The 13,809-nt window shown below is 33.4% G+C and overlaps 1 protein-coding gene across 2 annotated transcripts in view; it reads left to right on the plus strand.

The window, feature by feature from the left end:
* LOC123551549 (centrosomal protein of 57 kDa-like) overlaps nucleotides 1–13,809 on the plus strand; it is a 50,796-nt gene that overhangs the window by 10,132 nt on the left and 26,855 nt on the right. The window contains exon 2 of one of the 2 annotated variants that reach the window (XM_053541040.1): nucleotides 8,251–8,400. The exons of the other annotated variant lie outside the window; for it this stretch is intronic. The gene's annotated coding sequence lies outside the window, so the exon portion shown is untranslated. The remainder of the gene's footprint in view (nucleotides 1–8,250; nucleotides 8,401–13,809) is intronic. 2 annotated transcript variants of the gene reach the window in all.

The following is a 13,809-nucleotide window of genomic DNA, read 5'->3' on the forward strand; positions in this document are numbered from 1 at the left end:
AGAAAGTGTGAGGAGATTCACGACTTGAGCATTTCACTGTTGTAATTACTACATGTCCTCTTCTAACAAGTTTAGTAACCTTACATGAATGGTTACAATAACGCGAGTGGTAGAATGTTTTGTCCACAATCAACTGCAACGAACATGATGCTGTAAGGAATAAATCCTGTGAAGTGTCACATTGCTCTACCTCTTGGTATGATCCTATTGCACCATTACACGGAATATCTTCACTATTCTTTGATATCCAAAAGTCAAACACAGTATTAATCACGTCCGTATTTGTTATAAAACAATTTCTCATTTGAAACAATTTTGCCTTAATATTTTGTAATTTATTTTGTACAGATGTTTTGACAACTTCGCCACCAGGAAATTGTATTTTAAAGGAAGGATTCCTGTTACGTGTATGTTGATCCATATTGAAATAATGAGCTGTAATACAACGTATATAAAACTAAGATTTTACTTAGAATTGCCAAGTTGGACCTTATCAAGTCTTTACCTGTACAATACCTGTACACATGAGATATATCCTACTAGCAATTAATCCTTAATTAGTATATGATTACGGTCCCCCTGCATCCTATGCACAATGGGTCAGTCCACTTTACTACTAGCTATTATCTTAGAGTTTTCACACCTTTGTGGTCCTAATGATGTGGCTTATCAGGATTTGTTTATAATGAATGTAGAGGATCAAAGCAATAAGAATAAATACCAATGTGTCAGAATTGCAGTCAATTAAACACAAATACGATTTATTATAATTTGATAAAAAGGAAGGAAAGTTTTGTGTATTTGTTAAAAAATGAATGTAGAGGATCAAAACATAAGAATAGATATCAATGTGTCGGAATTACAGTTAAACACAATAACTCAATTATTTAACCACAATGACTGGGAATGGAATGAAATTACACAGGATAAACATTTTAGCACAATAGCTACTCAGTGTGATGAACGGCAACGGATATGTGAAAACGTTCAACCCGCAAATGGTGAAAATTATCCAAATTTTCATATTGCACAAGATGATTCTGCAGATGAATGTCTTTACTGTTACTGTAGACCATGTATAACAAATGAAAGAAACAGACAGCTGTGGTGGGAGGAAGAGAATTTTGAAGCAAGTGACAGAAATTCTGGATTGAGAAAAGAAAAATACAAGAGATTTTGGACAATGATGCACCACAGAAATGTGTGGGATGATGAACGATATAAATCAAAAAAGAAAGAGGCATTAAAAAAAGACCCTCGATGCAAAAAGTATGAGTGGCACAGACGAGAAATAATGCCAAAATGTGTATTGGAATTAGTTCGACAATGGTTGCCAAACCCGCCAAACATTCCATACATGGGACATCTATGGGAATAAATCATGTCAGTCTTATTACATCATATCTTTTAGTACAATATGGATTGTAAATATGGATTACAACTGTTAGATGTTCATATGGTGATTTTCAGTCTGTATACATTGTGTTCCCGCCATATGTCAGATAACATTCAGACTGTAGTGTATAATCTGCGCTGAGTCATTCACAATCTACTGGCTGAGAGAAGTTCATGACCTTCAAGTGGGCTGGGCTTAGCAGATACTGGGAAATTTGAATTTCAAGCAGACAGCAAAAATATTTTTTCTGTAGCACAATAAGTACATAACACACAAGTGCAAAAATACACATATATATTGTTTGTATACTAAAGAACATGTATACCAAATTTCAATGAAAAGTATTAAATACAGGTAGAACTATTGTGAAAAATTCATTATGTTTATTGCTCTTTACACAACAGTGTTCAACTGAAAAGTAGACATTTTGTGAGTCTGTGGTCCTTTTATACTGCTACTCTGGTGTTTAAAACTGACGGTGATCAGGCACGCGTAAAGGTGTGAATTGACTGTGCTTAATTTGTAAAGAACAAGAAAAACATCTTTTAAAGTAAATGAGCGTATTTATGCGGTAATTTCAATGAGATCCTCACGTCCCTGGTAGTTTATGGACTAAAAATTTCTGTTGACGACGGTATTAAGAGTCATTTGTCATAGATGTTAAAAAGCTTTAAAATGATACAAAATATCCAAAATATCCAAAGTATATTTAATAATGCAAGTTTTTTTATTTATTTTTTTTTCTTAACTTTTAAACGAATTTTTGTTACTGCGCAAGATGTGTCCTGCGCTAACAGAAAATCTGGAAATTACACCGATAATATGAATAACTGCCATAAACCATGCTAACTTTTACATTGTTTAACAATTATAGACTGATATTGCAAATCTTGGTTTTAAAAATGTGTCATAAATTTATTTCAACATCAGTAAATTCATGGGAGTTGGTCACCAGGTTTCAATATCTGCAATATGATACAATATGCAATAAAACTCAAACATGCGTGAAGTTGTGATTTCCTTCGGATAGCCACATCGTCCTCTCTATTCTTTTTATAACTAAAGTATTTTTACTTCATTCGATCACAGGCAGTCATTTTATACCGGATATAGAACATAAAGGAGACTTACATAAAAGACTGAATTGCCACACACTTACCGCAGTTCACCATATCGCTTTTTTTTCATCATATTGAAAAAGCGCAATTCTTTTTTACCAACGTGAGCATATCTCTTGACATGGCCAAGATTAAAAATAAAACAAAAATAAGCAGAATTAAAAGACGATTCTTACAGATCTTTTATACTTATAACATTTTTTAATGTTTTATAGTGAGACAGATAGAATAACATAAGTTTCGTCAAAATGTGAACGAAATTTTACATTTTGTAGGTGCGCAAGATGTGTGTCCTGCGTTAATAGAACTCTGAAAATTACTCCAACTACTTGAATATCTTTTATAAACCATTTTAACTTTTACTTCGTTTTTCGATAACAATCTAAAAATGTAACTTTTGAAAATCTGAATATAATGTTTCATCCGTAGCCTGCGCGGGATGTTGTTCCTGCGCTAATAGCAAATTATGAACTGACGCCGATATTTCAAACATATTTCAATTCTAAAAGATACTATTTAGGTAACTTCATAAAAAATGTTTTCGGAGTAGAAAAAAAAGAAAGAAGCGTGATTTCCGTCATAATGAGAACGAAATATTACAATTGTTATCTGCGCAAGATGTGTTTGCCCTGCGCTAATAAAAAATCTTGAAATAATCCTGATAACTTGGATATCTTTCATAAACCATGCTAACTTTATCATTGTTCTGTGATTACGGACTGAAATTGTTGCTTTTGCCAAATGAATATTTTGTTACATCTGTATCCTGCGCAGGATATCGGCCCTGCGCTAACAGCAAATCCTGAAATGACGTCGATATTTCTAACATATTTCAATTCTAAAAGAGACTATTTATGTAACTTCTTAAAAAATGTTTCCAGAGTAGAAAATAATTAGAAAGAACAGGGGTTTTCGTCATAACGAGAACGAAATATTACATTTGTTATCTGCGCAAGATGTGTTTGCCCTGCGCTAATAAAAAATCTGGAAATGATCCTGATTACTTGAATATCTTTCATTAACCATGCTAAATTTAACTATGATTTATGGTTACAGACTAAAGTTGTAGCTTTTGCAAAGACAAATGTAATTTTAATTTTTAATTCTGTAACCCGTGCGGGATGTCAGTTCTGCGCTAATAGCAAATGCTGAATTCAAATATATTTAATTTATAAAACATATCATTTATGTACATTTTAAAAATGTAGTAGAAATAGATAGAAACAAGAGTGATTTCCGTCATAACGAGAACGAAAAATTATATGTTTAACATTACTCCGATAATTTCATACGCTATGTCCACTTTAATTTTGTTATTTCAATTACAGACTAAAATTGTAGCTAGTCTACATAATTCGCGAGATGACATTCCTGCACTAATCGCAATTCCTGAAATGTCAACAATATACCAAATATATGTCATTTCTTACAATTCTAATTGATATTTTTTTCATGCTTTTATAATGCAAAATAAATAGAATAACGAGTAAATTCCATCAAAACGTGCACGAAAGTTTACATTTTGTAGCTTCGCAAAATGTGTGTCCTGCTCTAATAAAAAAACAACAACTGAAAATTACTCTTTTTACTAGAATATCTTTCATAAACCATGTAGATTTTACAATTGTTTTACGGGCTGAAAGTCTAGCTTTTGCCAAAATGAATATCTTGTTACATCTGTAACCGGCGCGGTATATCGGTTCTGCGCATATTAAAAATTAAATCCTGAAATGATGCCGAAATTTCAAATATTATATAATTTCATTTCTAAAGCATTTTATTTATGTACTTTTTTCTAAGAAAAAAAAAGAGAAGAAACAAACTGTTTTTGTGGTAGAAAATAAATAGAAAGAGGAGTGAGTTCTGTCATGAATAGTACGAAATATTACTTTTTTCTCTGCGCAAGATATGTGTCCTGCGCTAATGGAAAATCCGGATATTACTCCGATAGCTTTAACTTTGCTTTACGAGTCCAGACTAAAATTATAGTTTCTGCAAAGCAGAATATAACGTTACATCTGAAACCTGCGCGGGATGTCAGTCTTGCGCTTATAGCTAGTTTGATCCTTATCATGCTGGACACGATTGATTCCGCCTTTGCTACTCGTTGAGTTGGTCGGCCTACACGTGGTTAAACAGTTAAAATTATGTGTGGCAATTGGTCTGCTGATGCGTCAAGTGTGGTGTGCTGTGTGTTGTGTGCTTGTCACCTTCCGCTTTCAGCCTCCACCGCTGGCTAGCCTTCTGGTGAAAAAGGAGCCGAGTGAGTAATTTGCAGAGTTTCCAGATTTATTATTAGCGCAGACACACATCTTGCGCAGATAAAAAATGTAATATTTCGTTCTCGTTATGACAGAAATCACTCTTTTTCTAATCATTTTTTACAGTATTCATTTGAAAGTTACATAAACAGTATGTTTTATGAATGAACTATATTTGAAATACAGTGTAATTTCAAACTTTGCTATTAGCGCAGGACCGACCTCCCACGCATGTTACAGGTGTAACATTATAGATCCATTTAGATTCGTAAAAAAAACTATAAGTTTAGTCTGTAATCGTAAATCAAAGTAAAAATTAATATGTTTTATAAAAGATATTCAAGTTATCAGAGTAATTTCCAGATTTATTATTAGCGCAGACACTCATCTTGCGCAGATAAAAAATGTAATATTTCGTTCTCGTTATGACGGAAATCACCCTTTTTCTAATCATTCTTTTGCAGTATTCATCTGAAAGTTACATAAATTGTATGTTTTATGAATGAAATATATTTGAGATACAGTGTCATTTCAAACTTTGCTATTAGCGCAGGACCGACCTCCCACGCAAGTTACAGGTGTAACATTATAGATCCATTTAGATTTGTAAAAAGACTGTAGTTTTAGTCTGTAATCGTAAATCTAAGTAAAAGTTAATATGATTTATAAAAGATATTCAAGTTATCAGAGTAATTTCCAGATTTTCATTTAGCGCAGGGTACCGAACACATCTTGTGCAGCTACAAAACAGGGCTTGAGCTAGGGAGCGACTTGAGCGAAATAGTCGCTTTGTAGCTCCCCACTTCGCTCTAATCTAACATCAAAGCGAAATTCAAGTCGCCCGATTTTTTTATCCACAATCCTCCGGCCTGTTGGCACTTGACTGGAATACACGATGGCATAATTTAAGCTCCGCCTACTTCAGATTACGGAGAAGTGCGAAGGTGACACTTGTTTTGTAAACTGACTATTGATAAACAAAGCAGTAGGGATTTATATTACATAAGCTTACACATTCTTTTTTGACCATTAGAAAGTATCTTACCGTGTTTGGCTCCAGTAATTTCCTTAAATCCACTTAATTTTGCTCGTATTTTTCAAAACCCAAACTTTAGAAACATAATATTATCACTGACACTTTCTGTGAAATAACGTAACTGAAATTTAGGCAAATTTTTGACACCAGTCCTGCCATCAGCAACTGGGTAAAACCTGTTTGACAACTGTTTCTTTTAATGTGTGCCGACACCAGCAGATCAAAGAAGATGTGTATTCCGTGTGATGTCATAGTGATGTCACTGCTATTGACATGTATTTAAATTTAAAGTGACTGACTTTGAGTGCATTAGCACTGGGAGCTTGATTTATTTATTTTTTTTTTTTGCTGATATGGAATTAACTTTTTTTAATTGTATTCATATTTAAAGTGTTTTCTTGGTTTGGACAATCATTGCAAGAGTGAAAAAAAAACTTGAATTTGCAGTTTAATCACATTAGATTCACAAGGTTAAAAATGATAAGAAAACAGAATCACTGACATTTTCAGTGAATTTGTTATTTAATAGTGTTAATAGACTTTGTAAACAAAGACAGGGAATAATAAAAATAGTAACATAATATTAAGCATAATATTAGTTCCTTTTTCAGCTTGCATGTCATGGTGCTAAAATCTTTCCACGTTTTCCCTAAAATCTCACCACTTCTCCCTAAAATCTCTCCACTTCTCCCTAATCTTACCTGAGGGAGAAGTGACTTCTCCCTAAAATCTTAGCCTAGCTTAAGCCCTGCAAAATATAAAATTTCGTTTACGTTTTGATGAAAATTAGGCCTACTCTTTATTCAATCGATTTTGTACTATAAATTAATAATAATAATATAGATAAAATCTGTAAGAATTTTCTTTTAATTCTGTAACTTTTTTATTTCATCTTTTATCTTAGACATGTTGAGAGATATGTTCAATTATTATTGTGAAATTTCAAGATATTTCAATATAATAAAAACGATATTTTACTAAGTGTGTACTCGGGTGAAGTAGAAAATTATAAAAATAGCCTAAAACATACCAGAGGACGATGTGTGCAAGCTGGAGGAAATCACACCTTCACGCATGTTTGGGTTTTATTGCATCTTGTATAAGATTGGAGGTATTGAAACCTGGTGACGGACTGCCGTGAATTTACTGATGTAGAAACAAATTTATGACACATAATTTAAGAACCAAGATATTCAGCATTTGACATCTATATTTATTAATAAACTGACCAACTGCATGATTTATCAAACACGAAATGCAAATTTCTGATATATAAAGTTACATTTGTTATTTGCGCTGCGCATTTGGTAAATCGCGCAGGTTAAATTTATCCTGCGCAACGATTGGTAAATCGTTGCGCATATAACCAACGTATAAAAATTTGTTATATGCGCTGCGCGTTTGGTAAATAGCGCAGATTGGTTATTTGCGCTCAACATATACATACATTTGCTTCAAGAATATGTGAAGTAAAGGCGCCAAAAGAAAAATGGTATGCAATTAAATGCATGTCAACTGAAGTCACGTACCCTCATATTGCTGCATTTCAGAAAGTGGTCTGCAAAATAAATGCTTCTTTCGTTTTCAAGTAAACAAATTCAGACAACATGAACAGAAGCATGAAAATTATTGTAATGTGAAATCAGTCTTCCTGCAACAATTTTTCTGTGATGGTTTTGCACCCCATGTGACTGACCAATTTCAAATGCTGGGGGTTTTCTGTGACAACTTGGGGTGCAAGTGTAAAATATGATTGGACTCCCAGGATGTTTTCGTTTGCATTCCAGCATGACAGGTAAGATAGCGTAGTATTGCCCTCAAGCTATTGTAACTTAGAAAACATGGACAACGAACTGCTTTGAAATTTTTAAGGTCTAACCTCTTTGTGTCACTGTTTTTTTTGCAACTTGGCATAATCCTAGTATCATCTGCTATCATCACGGAATATATGAAGATACATAAAGGGACCTTTATAAATATTAAAATATGCAAATTTATCATTCCTTCAGAATGTTGTAAATCATATAGATCTCTAAGTTGCAAACACCACAAGGGGTGGTTGTTCGGGGATGACTTGGATATAACATACATTCATTCCGTATAGGGAACAATGCCATGATTGTGCCATTTGTTAAATCCTAACCCATGTATATAAACGCATCTCCGTAATGACAATCTGTAAATGTATTTACTTTTCAACTTGATTCTTTTACAATTTAACACAAAAGCAAATAAAGAAATACGTTAATTGTCATTAGTTTTAAAATGCGACAGAAACTCGTGAATAACAGTGCAGACCAATATTACAAACAAGAGATAGTGATCCGCCGTGATAATTTATTCAAAAGATCAATATATGCTGATTAATTTAGAAGAAATATACGTACCGATTCTTTGTCGCAGGCCGACATCAATCATTATTCACTGCATGCTTTTCAGTCTGCCCAATTTCATTGAAAGGTGAAAACTGATTTGTGAAGCGGCTAGAAGTATTTTTTCTGCCTACCGCAATTTGGAACCAAAGCAGGATACAAATCGTTAACTGCGACGATTGTTTATTGGTATCTGCCATAACTTAGGCAGTATTAGGTGAGGGTGCACAGAAAAAGCATCATTATGTCTCCCACCACACAGTGGTGTGGGAGACCTTGCTTTACTCCAGTCTGTGTGTCTGTCTGTCTGTCACAAAGCTTGTCCGCACTCTAAGTCGAACATTTCTCATCCGATTTTCACCAAACTTAAATAAAATGTGTTTGACCATAAGACCTTGGCCAAGTTTGATAACTAGCCAAATTGGTCCAGGCATTTTGGAGTTATGGCCCTTGAATTACCAAAAATCGGCCTTTTTACTCTTGTCCGCACTCTAAGTCGAACATTTCTCATCCGTTCTTCCCCAAACTTTCAAGTTTGGTCAAGAACAAAATGTTTGACCATGAGACCTTGGCCAAGTTCGATAACTAGCCAAACCGGTCCAGGCATTTTGTAGTTACGGCCCTTGAATTTTTTTACTCTTGTCCGCACTCGAAGTTGAAAATTTCTCATCCGATCTTCACAAAACTTGAACAAAATGTGTTTGACCATAAGACCTCAGCCAAGTTCAATAACTAGCCAAATCAGCCCAGGCACTTTTGAATTATGGCCCTTGAATTACTGATTGGATCCACTTGTCCAGACCATCTAATTGGATCCACTCGTCTAAACATGATCTAGAGAAACTAGACATTTTTCATTGGGGCAGTTGTGGGAGACATGCGCTTTTCTCAAAAGCATCTCTAGTTTATTAGCGGTCACACATTAAACCGGAATCCACCTAAAAACCGGAATACACCGGAATACACTTTCTATAACCGGAATACACCTGTATTTTTTTTAATTAAAGGTATTTTTGAAGGTTTTTTGATATAATTCAATCATATATATCATAAATAATCAACATACCAAAGGAAAATACAATACGTTCACGCAAAACGATTTTATAAGAGATTGAAATTCGGCGACCGCGCGGGAAATTACCATAACCGAAATACTCCCGTATTTCTTCAACATATGCTATTTTTGAAGTGGTTTATGACTGAATTCAAAAATATATATCATAAATAATTAATTTCCAAAATGAAATTAAAATACTTTTGCGCATTACGTTTGAAAATCGGCGAAGGCACTGGAAATTTGCGTATTCGTAAATGAATTTCCATGCCCTAAAATTCTCTAATGTGACCCGTATTTTTAAATAAATCGTATTTTTAGGGTTTATGATAGAAATCAATCATATCTAAAATAAATAATTAATTTACAAAAATATACATGTACAAAGATGCATTTAAATCCGCAATGACATCGTATTGCATTATTTAAAACCACATTTCTATTTACGTTCACGAGGTCACGTACGCTAACAGAAATCTGTTTGCCAAAAATCGTTTTACTCCATTTATTTAAATTGCTGCCGCTTTTTCATTATTTAAGATTTTTTTATTCTGTTCTTTGTACTTTCTGGTCAAAAGTCTGAATTTTATGGCCATAGTATGTACCATTTATTTACTTTTAGAAAGAAATAAGTAATTAAGATCGCGCTGTTTGAAGTTTTACAAATAATTATGTGAAAATTCGACCGTTTTTATAGAATTTTCCCTACATTAATGTCGATATCTTATTAAAATCGTTACAGAATTCAAACTGTATTACTTCTTAAGTGGTGTTGAAAACTTGAAGCGATAATATTAAAAAAATGAATACACTACGCGCGTTTTTTGTACGTGTTGATTAACAAAAGTAACGTCGAGCGATGTAAATTAGATATTACGATAGGTCGCACGTGCTCGTCGAATGGAAAATTACCGGCATGATGTTTTGTATCTTTACGATTCCCGGGTAAATTCCAGTCAATCCAAATAATAAGTTTGTTGACGTTCACGATGTAATTTCTGAATTTTGGTAAAGTTACGACGTAAAAACACTTCCTAAATTTCCGGAGTGAACTGGAATTAATAAAACTGATTTTAACAAAATAAGGAATTCTGTAAATGAAACACTGAAAAAGTATTTATAGGAAGACTATGTTGATACAGGAAAACGACTACGATACCCGAGACATTATGATCGAGACTTAGTGCATCCTGGAGAGAAGGAAGGAGGAATGAAAATGTTTAAATCTACAATACATCGCTGTTTTAGCAAAACATTGAATTAGTATTGACACGTTAAAGTACATGAAAAATAAAAAAATATACTGAATGTACCTGTTTTTCTTTAATTTTTCAGTTTGCAATTATAACGACAAGTATGAAATTAAACAAAAGATTATCATATTTAACTGCACTTAGCCACTTACCTCGTCAGACATTATTTGTCACATGTCGCATATGTGTGCTTACAAATATACTGATTAATTGATATAATCAATAGGTATGATAATCCAATCAAACTCAGAGGCACGTGTTTGTTACGCTGCATATATTCATAGGATCTTAATTGTGCTTTAGAAATAAGCGCAGTAAACGTTTTTATATTTATATATTAAACATAATATAATTCTTTTGAAAACTGATTTTTTGTAATTTATTTTCTTCTTAAATTATCAAATTAAACATGAAGAAATAATTCAATTAGTTCCAATTATAAACATACGGCCGGTTCTTTCCGATCAGCGCGGTTTATGCACTGACATGTGTTTTGTGTATAATTCATTTAAAAATTGAATATTGATATTTTTTCTTAATTAATTTTCTTTTTTATTTGTTAAACGAAATGCGAAATATGAAGAAACAATTAAATAATTTCCAATTATAAACATGTGACATGCCCTTTCCGATCATGTTAAAAATAAAATATTAAAATATTGTTATGTCCTTTCTGATCAGCGCGGTTTATGCCACTCGTATTTTGTCTATAATTCATTTAAAAATCAAAAAATGCTATTTTATCATTCATAGTTTATTTTCTTTTTTATTTGTTAAATGAAATATGAAGAAACAATTAAATAAGTTTCAATAATAAACATGTGACATGCCCTTTCCGATCATATTAAGCCCTTTCCAATCCGCGCGGTTTATGTCGGGACCCGTATTTTGTTTATGATTCATTTAAAATCGAATATTGATATTTTTTGTCTTAAATTATTTTCTTATTATTTGAAGAAACAATTAAATAAATTTTAATAATCAACATTCCAGTATCTAGTCATAGCGACATAAGCGTAAAACATTTCCGTAAGATCGTAAAGTTATAATCTCGTATACAGAATTAACTTTTAATAAACTTCTATCAAATATTCATTCATATTTAATCTGATTGAACATGGTTCTACAACTTACAAAAAATGATAAAAAGTGTTTATTTAAGAGAATACTAAAATAGAGTGCATTTATGTTATGGAAACTTCCCGTGCGCTCGCCAAATCCAAATCTCGTATAAAATCGTTTTGTGTTAAAGTATTTTATTTTCCTTTTGTAAACTTATTATTTATATAATACACGAATGATTTCTGCAATAAACCCTACAAAAATACCATTTATTAATAAAATACGGGTGTATTTCGGTTATGGAAATTTCCTGCGCGGTCGCCGAACTTCATTCTCGTATAAAATCATTTTGCGTAAACGTATTTTATATTCCTTTCGTATGTTAATTATTTATGATATATATGATTGAATTATATCAAAACCCTTCAAAAATACCTTTAACTTAAAAAATACAGGTGTATTCCGGTTATGTGAAGTGTATTCCGGTGTATTCTAGTTTTTAGGTGTATTCTGGTTTAATGTGTGACCCGTTTATTAGTGTTTTAAATTAGATGCGCGCAATGCGCACACATAAATTACATCATTACTGGTTTATTTTTGTAGCGACTTTTTGTCAAGGTACCGAAACAATGATGGAAAAATTAGGATAAATTTATCTACTAGGGACTGCACTAAAGAACATAATTATTTTTGACGGAATTACTGCAGTATAACCTGGATAGTAGCCAAGTATACTCTGAAAGCTTGCCATGGGTTTTTACTGTGCTAGATGAAAAGCATAGATCTACATTGGACCTTGATTTAAAGTCGCAAAGCAATATGAAGTGGGTACTAAGGGGTTGGTTGGTTGAGGCTTTTAGCTCAACTATTCAAAGAAAAGGTAGAGTTATTGGACTCACCCATGCGTCTGTGTTGGCGTCCCATTTTGGTTAAGTTTTTTTGTATTTAGGCTGGTATCTCAGTAACCACATGTGGGAATGGATTGAATTTCACACACTTATTCACTGTGTTCTGTCTTTTGTATTTTGTGTCCAAAGCACAAGTTTAAACTATTCAAGGTATTGATTTTAAACTTGAAATATGGATGGGTGGTGATGAGGTGATTGGAGTGCAATAATCTACATTACTCCCTCTGTCCCAGTTAGTAGGTCAAAGGTCCGTCATATTTTGTGTACAGAGCATAACTTTATTACCATTCAAGGTGTTTTCTTCAAACTTGAAATATAGGTAGGTTGTGATGAGATGATGTGCAGAGCACAATGTCATGAACTTGGTTGGTAAATGGAAAGTCAAGGTCCAAAATCAAGTTCAAATGTCAAATCTGCCCTTTGTATTTTCAAAATAATTTTTGCGCAAAAAATCAATTACGGTATATAAAACTTTGTATGTACAGGTAGGTAGCTTACATGAAGATTAATTTTCCATTTATTTAAAAGGAAAATGTCCTGTTTTAGTGTTTAGTCATATTTTAGTTTACTGGTAGTTTAGTTATGTCTCCCACCACACAGTGGTGTGGGAGACATATTGATTTACTCCAGTCTCTGTGTGTGTGTGTGTGTGTGTGTGTCTGTCTGTCTGTCTGCCACAAAGCTTGTCCACACCCTAAGTCGAACATTTCTCATCCGATTTTCACCAAACTTGAACAAAATGTGTTTGAACATAAGACCTCGGCCAAGTTCGATAACTAGCCAAATTGGTCCAGGCATTTTGGAGTTATGGCCGTTGAATTACCGAAAAATCAGCCTTTTTACTCTTGTCCGCACTTTCAGTCGAACATTTCTCATCCGATTTTCACCAAACTTGAACAAAATGTGTTTGACCATAATACCTCAGAGAGGTTCGATAATGAGCCAAATTGGTCCAGGTATTTTGGAGTTCTGGCCCTTGAATTGTAGTGAGTAAACAGTATAGAAAGACTGATATGCTATTTAGATGATTAGGCAGTTGTGGGAGACATTCGCTTTTCTCAAAGCAGCTCTAGTTTTGTCTTGATTGTGATGAAAGTTTGGAGCGGCTATTTAAAGAAAAGGTGGAACTATTGTACTCGCCCATTCGTCGGCAAGTTTTTATACGTGTGCTGGTATCACAGTAACGATTTGTGGGAATGGATTGAAACTTCTCACACTTGTTCTCTTGTGATGATCTGGCATACAATGCACAGTTTCCATGACTGTGTCTTTTTAGCTCATCTGATTTTTTGAAAAAAAATGATGAGTTATTGTCATCTCTTGGTTGGCGTCAGCGTTGCCCTAAGTTA

This window comes from Mercenaria mercenaria, chromosome 4, assembly GCF_021730395.1.
Source record: "Mercenaria mercenaria strain notata chromosome 4, MADL_Memer_1, whole genome shotgun sequence".
Classification (NCBI taxonomy): domain Eukaryota; kingdom Metazoa; phylum Mollusca; class Bivalvia; order Venerida; family Veneridae; genus Mercenaria; species Mercenaria mercenaria.